The sequence below is a fragment of the Dama dama genome, chromosome 6 (assembly GCF_033118175.1).
Source record: "Dama dama isolate Ldn47 chromosome 6, ASM3311817v1, whole genome shotgun sequence".
Taxonomy (NCBI): Eukaryota; Metazoa; Chordata; class Mammalia; order Artiodactyla; family Cervidae; genus Dama; species Dama dama.
Window position 1 is genome coordinate 43,675,245 of NC_083686.1, and position 9,356 is coordinate 43,684,600.

General features: G+C 42.4%; 1 protein-coding gene across 1 annotated transcript in view; it reads right to left on the reverse strand.

The window, feature by feature from the left end:
• The window catches only part of CRACD (capping protein inhibiting regulator of actin dynamics), a 128,514-nt gene extending 124,335 nt beyond the window's left edge, over positions 1-4,179 (reverse strand). The window contains exon 1 of the mRNA XM_061145907.1: positions 4,051-4,179. The gene's annotated coding sequence lies outside the window, so the exon portion shown is untranslated. The remainder of the gene's footprint in view (positions 1-4,050) is intronic.
• Between the last annotated feature and the right edge of the window lie 5,177 nt (positions 4,180-9,356).

Consider the following 9,356-nt stretch of genomic DNA (forward strand, 5'->3'; position numbering starts at 1 on the left):
GATACTAAGAAGAACATACACTTCCACACACAGATCCAAAGCAGTCAGCTGTTAAGTGGAAAGAAAAGTCCCAGAATGTAGGGGGAATAAAAATACTGAGTTGAGGTAAAAAGAAGGGAATTTGAAAAGAAACTTGTAGACTATGTAACAACAACAAAACTGCTAATGATCATATTTGGGAAGAGCAGGTTTGGGACTGCCCCGTCTTACCCCACACCTTCCTTCCTGGGACCCCACCCCGTGCAGTTAGGGCCGTAGAATATCAGGCCTCCCAAACGCTCACCCAACCAATTTTCTAAACCACTCAGGTGGTCTTTTGTTGATCTAGCTCTGACCTTTCCCCTTTTGACCTTATGGCTTCTTTTTTCAACCACGGCTTGGTTCCATCTCCTAGACTTACTGCTTAGCCTTGAATTTCCTAGACCACAGTTTAGACATTCCTCTGGGACCCCTGCCTCTGAGGACTATTCACCCTGGCCAGGGGACATTGAAACCAAGTCCCCCTGAAACTGAGTTTCTCTGCTGAGTTTATGATTAACCCCTTTATCCAAAACTTTGCTTCTTTTCCTGAACCTGTTCCCCTGAAGATTGAGGAGTATCAAAGAAAAGGGGAAACCCTGAAAAAGCCCCTGTGTACCTGTTCTTTGAAGTAAAAGGCTTTTGCTTTCGTCTCCCAGGCCTCCCTTGCGTCTCTAAAGGCTGACTCAAGAGTTAAGGAAAAGGAAATGTGAAGATATAGAAACAAAGAGCTGTTGGGCCAGGAAATTGCTAATAATTTAGCATATAAATCTGACACATTGCAGGATCATCAGACTGAAGGTTCCCTGAAAGATACAGATAAAGGCCTGATACACATTCCTAGGTTGTTTTTACAGGAAGCTCCAGATGGAAACTGACCACTAGAACATAGACCCCAGACCGGTTGAAACCAAAAGGCTAATGAAGCTTGATGCCAACCAATGAAACTCCACCTTGATGCCAACCAATCTGAGAATTGTGCGCTGATCACATACCCTGGGTCCCCTTCATGCTGCTTTTGAAATCCCTTCTGAAAAGCTGCCAGGGAGTTCGGGTCTTTCGACCATAAGCTGCCTGTTCTTGCTTGGTGCCCTACGATAAATGCTGTATTTCCCTTCATGAGAACCTGGTGTGAGGAGATGTGCTTTACTGCACATGGATGAGTAGGCCAAGTTTGGTTCCGTAACAATATCACTGCTCACTGTGACCCACAGAAAAGAGTTCAGTTCAGTTTTGCTGCATCCTTCTTTTTCTTGGTGCTTCCCTTAGTCTTAAGACTGAGCATAAACGAGGTTCTAGAGTTGATTTCGGGCTTACCAATGGCTAGATAAGCTTTACATCAAGAAGAAATGCTTAAATATAATGAGAAAGCAAAATAAATTAAATGCTTTCAAAATCCCCTAATTTTATTGCAATATGCCAACTGACTCAGAGAGTCGTGTTTTTTTTTTTTTTTTTTCCCCATGTTGTGTGAGGAAAAAAACATGTGGTCCTGTCACAAAATGTTCTACAAGCCACAGAAATTATAGCAATATTTTCCTGGAAAAAAATCCTGAAGGAGGGGAAAAGCATCTGTTTCCTATGTTTACCATGCTATGGAATGAAATGCAAAATGGGGAGTGGTCTATGGAGGGGCACCTATTTTCCTTTTGACAGGAAGCTGAGGTAGAGTGTTAACTGTGAGCTGCCTTGGGGTTAAGCAGTACGGATGAGGACCACAATGCATCGACCTGGGCAGGGCTCTGTCACCTCCATCCTTCCGTCACTGTCACAGCATGATAAAACCACACTGATAAAGGCACTGATATGTCCATGATGAAAATAACACGGACCAGGCTCTTCTGCTTACTGACTCTGACCTTGGCCCAGTCATTTAAGCTTTCTGAGCCTGTTTCTCTACTTGCAAGATGGGGATAATAATGACTATTATGTATTATTTAAGGTGCTGTTTTGGGTGAATGTGTCCCCCCAAAGGATGTATTGAATTCCTAACCCCCAGTACCTCAGAATGTGAACTTATTTGGCAATAAGGTGAATGTTGATGTCATAGTTAAGATGGCATCAAACTAGAGTAGTCCCCAGTCTTTTTGGCACCAGGGACTGGCTTCATAGAAGACAATTTTTCCATGAACCATGGTGGGTGGGGAGGATGGTTTCAGGATTGATTCAGGCACATTACACTTATTGTGTACTTTAATTCCAGTATTATTATTACATCACCTCTACCTCAGATCATCAGGCATTGGAGCCCAGAGGTTGTGGACGCCTGGGTTAGACTCTTAATGTAATATGCCTGGATTCCTTAAAAAGAAAGGACCACCAAGGGAAGATACAAACATTTAGGGAGTAAGTCACATGACTACAGAGGCAGAGACTGGAGTGATGCAGTTCAGGCCAAGGAACGCCAGCCAATGACTGCCACCACCGTGACATCCTCCCATCCCATGGGAGGGAGCGTGACCCTACCTTAATTTGGGACTTTCGCAGAACTGCAAGACAATACATTTCTGTTGTTTTAAGCCACCCAGTTTGTGGTCTTTTGTTACAGCAACACTTGGAAACTGATACAGTGGTGGAGGTACAGTTTACTTATTGTGCATGTGTGTACCCTAATTGCAGAGGAAATAGAACAAAATACTTAGAATAAACCAGAGAGACAAGAAGACAAGGTAACTTTCCTTATGTATCTAAACCAAGGAAATGACATTATTTCCTCTAGAGTTGACATTGCTCCTCTCTCTCCTACCCACTCTACTCCAGCTCACAGGCCTCCTGGCTTTGTTTGGGACATCACCATGTCCCCTTGTTAGGAGCTTTGTATTAGCTCCTTCTCCACTTGAAACACACCAGGGCTAACCCCGGAATTCCTGTCTTTCCTCAATAAGGCAGGTCCTGCCACCTCACTTGACCCTGAAATCTATCTTCCCACCCACCCAGCATACGTCCACTTCCCCTTACCTGGCTCTGCTTTTTCTTTTCCTGTGTTCTTTCTGGCTTCTAACATCCTGACTGCTTTTAGCTTATTTCTCTACTGTGTACATTATTTACTATTTCTCTCCAAGGTAGAACAGGCTCCATGAGGGCAGGGATCTTCACCTGCTTCATTCATGACGGGGATTAGCATCTACAATAGGACCTAATTCATAACAGGTGCTCCACAAAGATTTTGTTCATCCACTATTTATCTTTAATTAGCCACTTTATCATTATAGAAACTGTACATGTCATCAAAAACATTAGAAAAAATCATGAACTTCGAGTTCCTTCCATCCAATAATATCTCCCCAATCACGGTAAAACAAAATGGTTTTCATCTGCTTTTAAGCGATTCCCTAAGGAATCCTGTCTCTTGAGAAAAAATGTCATGGTAGGAATAGCACTCACTTTCCAAGGTTTGGTGTGTGCATTAAACAACACTGATTTGCTTGTTGTAACAAATAATACAGGTGGTTGTTGTTTTCTCATCTTTGATCTTGTCTTTAACTTCCACCCTTTCCTCCAAGTTTCAAAAAGTAGATAACAGAAACCTGCAGCTGAAAGAACAGTATGATGCTGCGTTTACTGGGGGACAGGTGTGAAACACCTTCCACTCCAGGCACTCAGGACAAAGCCCTCAATCTACAGTACCAAGCTCAACAGACCAACTGCACCATGAGACACAAGGCCGCTAACTTATTCCATAGAATTTTGTAACAGCAGCAAATAACAGTAATTAACAATAAGCAATAACAGTTTTATTTTTATATTATACTCTCCCATTGGCAAAGCATTTTCATATGAAATTTTCTCTTACAGATAAAAGAACTGGAGCTCTGAGAATTTAAATGACTTGTCCAAATTTACACAGATGGCACATAAAGAACTGAGAATTAAATCTAGAATTAGAAGACCATCAATGACAAGGATCTTTTAACTTGATATTTAGTGAAATGCACACCATCCACGTCAAGTCCCACTCACAATAAATGAAACATTCTTCAGTATTTTCTCTGTGAGCTACCTCTTTCCCCATCCTCTAAACAAACGACTCACCTCTCTGAATAGCTACACGCCCTTGTAGATAGCACTCCTCCAAAATTTTCTTCTTCTTGTAAAAAGAAGAATTTATCCTCAGTGGTAAGTGTGCCCAGAAATAGGGTACATTGTTGAGAAAGCCTGGGAATCACTGCTCTTGTGAACTGTTGAGGAAAAAAAAAAAAAAATCATGAACTTTATATCTTCATTTCTCTCCAAAGACATCTTTAAAATGAATCTCTTGAAGATGGCGGAGGAACAGGAAGGGGAGACCACTTTCTCCCCTACAAATTCATCGAAAGAACAATTGAATGCAGAGCAAACTTCACAAAACAACTTCTGATCGCTAGCTGAGGACATCAGGCGCCCAGAAAAGCAGCCCATTGTCTTTGAAAGGAGGTAGGACAAAATATAAAAGATAAAAAGACAGACAAAAGAGCTAGGGACGGAGACCTGTCCCGGGAAGGGAGTCTTAATAAAGGAAGTTTCCAAACACCAGGAAACCCTCGCACTGGCGGGTCTGGGGGAAGTTTTCGAATCGCAGAGGGCAACCTAACTGGGAGGAAAAATAAATAAAACCCACAGATTACCGTGCCTAAAAGCAACTCCCAGCAGAAAAGTACCCCAGACGCCCGCATCCGCCACCAGCAAGTGGGGGCGGAACGGAGAGGAGCGGGCGGCATTGCTTAGGGTAAGGACCGGGCCTGAGTGCCCTGAGGACAATCGGAGGGAGCTTTTGTGACATTCCAACTTAAACTGTGGGATAGCGAGAGAGAGAGAAAATTAACCGGCCTGAACACACTGCCGGCCGTTCACAGAACAAAGGGTCTGAGCAAGCCCAGAGAAGAGCTCGCAGGCTGCGGACCGGCCCAGCCCCGCCGGAGGCAGGAGGCAGCGGGGAGGGGAAAGGGGCAGGCTCGGCCCCAAGGACCGCATCCCCTACCGCACTGCAAACAGGCCTCCAGTTTCTAAGCAAAGACCTCCTGAGATTCTGGATGGTCGACATCCGCCGGGAGGGTCGCGGCTAGACACAGGGCACAGGCACCGAACCGGTGTGGGCGGGGACTGAGGTTGGGGACCCAGAGGGGAGAAGGCGCACGCACCCGGGGAGAGTGCGCCCGTCAAGCTCCTGGCTGCCTGAGCCGCTCAGGCGGGGAAGGCACAAAACGCAGGCGCAGCCGAGTCCGCGCTTTTGTGGAACACCGGAGGGCTGGAACCGCGCGCTGTGCAGGGCCCGCTCCATGTAGAGCAGCCGGGAGCCTGAGCAGCGCAGGGAACGATCCATGTAGAGCAGCCGGGAGCCTGAGCAGCGCAGGGCCCGCTCCATGTAGAGCAGCCGGGAGCCTGAGCAGCGCAGGGAACGATCCATATAGAGCAGCCGGGAGCCTGAGCAGCGCAGAGGGGAAAGCAGCGCCAGCCTCTCCCCGCAGCGCGACGGAACCAGCAACCTGAACAAGAGACCACCTCCGCCCGCCTGTGTCAGGGCGGAAATGAGGCGCTGAAGAGACCGGCAAACAGAAGCCAAATAAACAGAGGGAACCGCTTCAGAAGGGACCGGTGCAACAGATTAAAATCCCTGTAGAAAACACTTACTACACCAGAAGGGGCCTGTAGATATCGAGAAGCGTAAGCTGGAACGAGGAGCTATCTGAAACTGAACCGAACCCACACTGACCGTAACAGCTCCAGAGAAATTCCTAGATATACTTTTATCTTTTCTTTTCTTTTCTATTTTTTATCTTTTATTTTCTTTTAAAATTCCCTATTACTCCCCCATTACTCCTTAACTTTCATTTTCATATATTTTTACGTTTTTTTTAATTAGGAAAAAAAACTTTTTTCTTGTTTTTTTTTTTCTCTTATTTTGTTTTAAAGTCCTCTATTACTCCTCTACTACTCCTTAATTTTCATTTTCATTTCACTATAACCTTGCAAAAAAAAAAAAAAGAGAGAGAAGCCCTATTTTTAAAATTTTATATATTTCTAAAATTTTTTGTGTTTTTGTTTTTGTTTTTAATATTGTATTTTTAAGAGTCTAACCCCTACTCTAGATTTCTAATCTTTGTTTTTCAGTATGTGATATAAATTTTGGACATTTAAGAATCCAATATTCAGTTCCCATTTTTATTCAGGAGTGTGTTGATTACTCTCTCCTACTTTTGACTCTCTGTTTTCTACCTCAGAACACCTCTGTTTCCTCCTTTCCCCTTCTCTTCCCAATCCAATTCTGTGAATCTTTGTGGGTGTCTGGGCTACGGAGAACACTCTGGGAACAGACAGCTGCGTAGATCTGTCTCTCTCCTCTTGAGTCTCCCTTTTTCTCCTCCTGCTCATCTCTATCTCCCTCCTCCCTCTCCTCTTCTTCATGTAACTCTGTGAACCTCTCTGGGTGTCCCTCACTGTGGAGAATCTTTTCACCATTAACCTAGAAGTTTTATTATCAGTGCTGTATAGTTGGAGAAGTCTTGAGACTACTGGAAGAATAAAACTGAAATCCAGAGGCAGGAGACTTAAGCCCAAAACCTGAGAACACCAGAAAACTCCTGACTACACGGAACATTAAGTAATAAGAGACCATCCAAAAGCCTCCATACCTACACTGAAACCAACCACCACCCAAGAGCCAGTAAGTTTCAGAGCAAGACACACCACGCAAATTCTTTAACAATACAGGAACACAGACCTGAACGTCAACATACAGGCTGCCCAAGGTCACACCTGACACATAGACCCATCTCAAAACTCATTACTGGGCACTCCATTGCTCTCCAAAGAGAAGAAATCCAGTTCCACGCACCAGAACACTGACGCAAGCTTCCCTAACCAGGAAACCTTGACAAGCCAATCGTCCAACCCCACCCACTGGGTAAAACCTCCACAAGAAAAAGGAACCACAGACCTCCAGAATATAGAAAGCCCACTCCAGACACAGCAATCTAAACAAGATGAAAAGGCAGAGAAACACCCAACAGATAAAGGAACATGAAAAATGCCCACCAAGCCAAACAAAAGAGGAGGAGATAGGGAATCTACCTGAAAAAGAATTTAGAATAATGATAATAAAAGTGATTCAAAATCTTGAAAACAAAATGGAGTTACAGATAAATAGCCTGGAGACAAAGATTGAGAAGATGCAAGAAATGTTTAATAAAGACCTAGAAGAAATAAAAAAGTCAATTAAAAATGAATAATGCAATAAATGAGATAAAAAACACTCTGGAGGGAACCAAGAGTAGAATAATGGAGACAGAAGATAGGATAAGTGAGGTAGAAGATAAAATGGTGGAAATAAATGAAGCAGAGAGGAAAAAAGAAAAAAGGATCAAAAGAAATGAGGACAACCTCAGGGACCTCTGGGACAATGTGAAACGCCCCAACATTCGAATCATAGGAGTCCCAGAAGAAGAAGACAAAAAGAGAGGCCATGAGAAAATACTCGAGATAATAGCTGAAAACTTCCCTAAAATGGGGAAGGAAGTAGCCACCCAAGTCCAAGAAGCCCAGAGAGTCCCAAACAGGATAAACCCAAGGCGAAACACCCCAAGACACATATTAATCAAATTAGCAAAGATCAAACACAAAGAACAAATATTAAAAGCAGCAAGGGAGAAACAACAAATAACACTCAAAGGGATTCCCATAAGGATAACAGCTGATGTATCAATAGAAACCCTCCAGGCCAGAAGGGACTGGCAGGACATACTGAAAGTAATGAAAGAGAATAACCTACAACCTAGATTACTGTACCCAGCAAGGATCTCATTCAGATATGAAGGAGAATTCAAAAGCTTTACAGACAAGCAAAAGCTGAGAGAATTCAGCACCACCAAACCAGCTCTTCAACAAATGCTAAAGCATCTTCTCTAGACAGGAAACGCAGAAAGGTTGTATAAACGTGAACCCAAAACAACAAAGTAAATGGCAACGGGACCACACCTCTCAATAATTACCTTAAATGTAAATGGGTTGAATGCCCCAACCAAAAGACAAAGACTGGCTGAATGGATACAAAAACAAGACCCCTATATATGCTGTCTACAAGAGACCCACCTCAAAACAAGAGACACATACAGACTAAAAGTGAAGGGCTGGAAAAAAAATATTTCACACAAACGGAGACCAAAAGAAAGCAGGAGTCGCAATACTCATATCAGATAAAATAGACTTTCAAATAAAGGCTGTGAAAAGAGACAAAGAAGGACACTACATAATGATCAAAGGATCAATCCAAGAAGAAGATATAACAATTATAAATATATATGCACCCAACATAGGAGCACCGCAATATGTACGGCAAACGCTAATGAGTATGAAAGAGGAAATTAATAGTAACACAATAATAGTGGGAGACTTTAATACCCCACTCACAACTATGGATAGATCAACTAAACAGAAAATTAACAAGGAAACACAAACTTTAAATGACACAATGGACCAGCTAGGTCATTGATATCTATAGGACATTTCACCCCAAAACAGTCAACTTCACCTTTTTCTCAAGTGCACACGGAACCTTCTCCAGAATAGATCACATCCTGGGCCATAAATCTAGTCTTGGTAAATTCAAAAAAATTGAAATCATTCCAGTCATCTTTTCTGACCACAGTGCAGTAAGATTAGATCTCATTACAGGAAAAAAATTGTTAAAAATTCAAACATATGGAGGCTAAATAACATGCTTCTGAATAACCAACAAATCATAGAAGAAATCAAAAAAGAAATCAAAATATGCATAGAAATGAATGAAAATGAAAACACAACAACCCAAAACCTATGGGACACTGTAAAAGCAGTGCTAAGGGGAAGATTCATAGCATTACAGGCTTACCTCAAGAAACAAGAAAAAAGTCAAATAAATAACCTAACTCTACACCTAAAGCAACTAGAGAAGGAAGAAATGAAGAACCCCAGGGTTAGTAGAAGGAAAGAAATCTTAAAAATTAGGGCAGAAATAAATGCAAAAGAAACTAAAGAGACCATAGCAAAAATCAACAAAGCTAAAAGCTGGTTTTTTGAAAAAATAAACAAAATTGACAAACCATTAGCAAGACTCATTAAGAAACAAAGAGAGAAGAACCAAATTAACAAAATTAGAAATGAAAATGGAGAGATCACAACAGACAACACTGAAATACAAAGGATCATAAGAGACTACTACCAGCAGCTATATGCCAATAAAATGGACAACTTGGAAGAAATGGACAAATTCTTAGAAAAGTATAACTTTCCAAAACTGAACCAGGAAGAAATAGAAGATCTTAACAGAGCCATCACAAGCAAGGAAATCGAAACTGTAATCAGAAATCTTCCAGCAAACAAAAGCC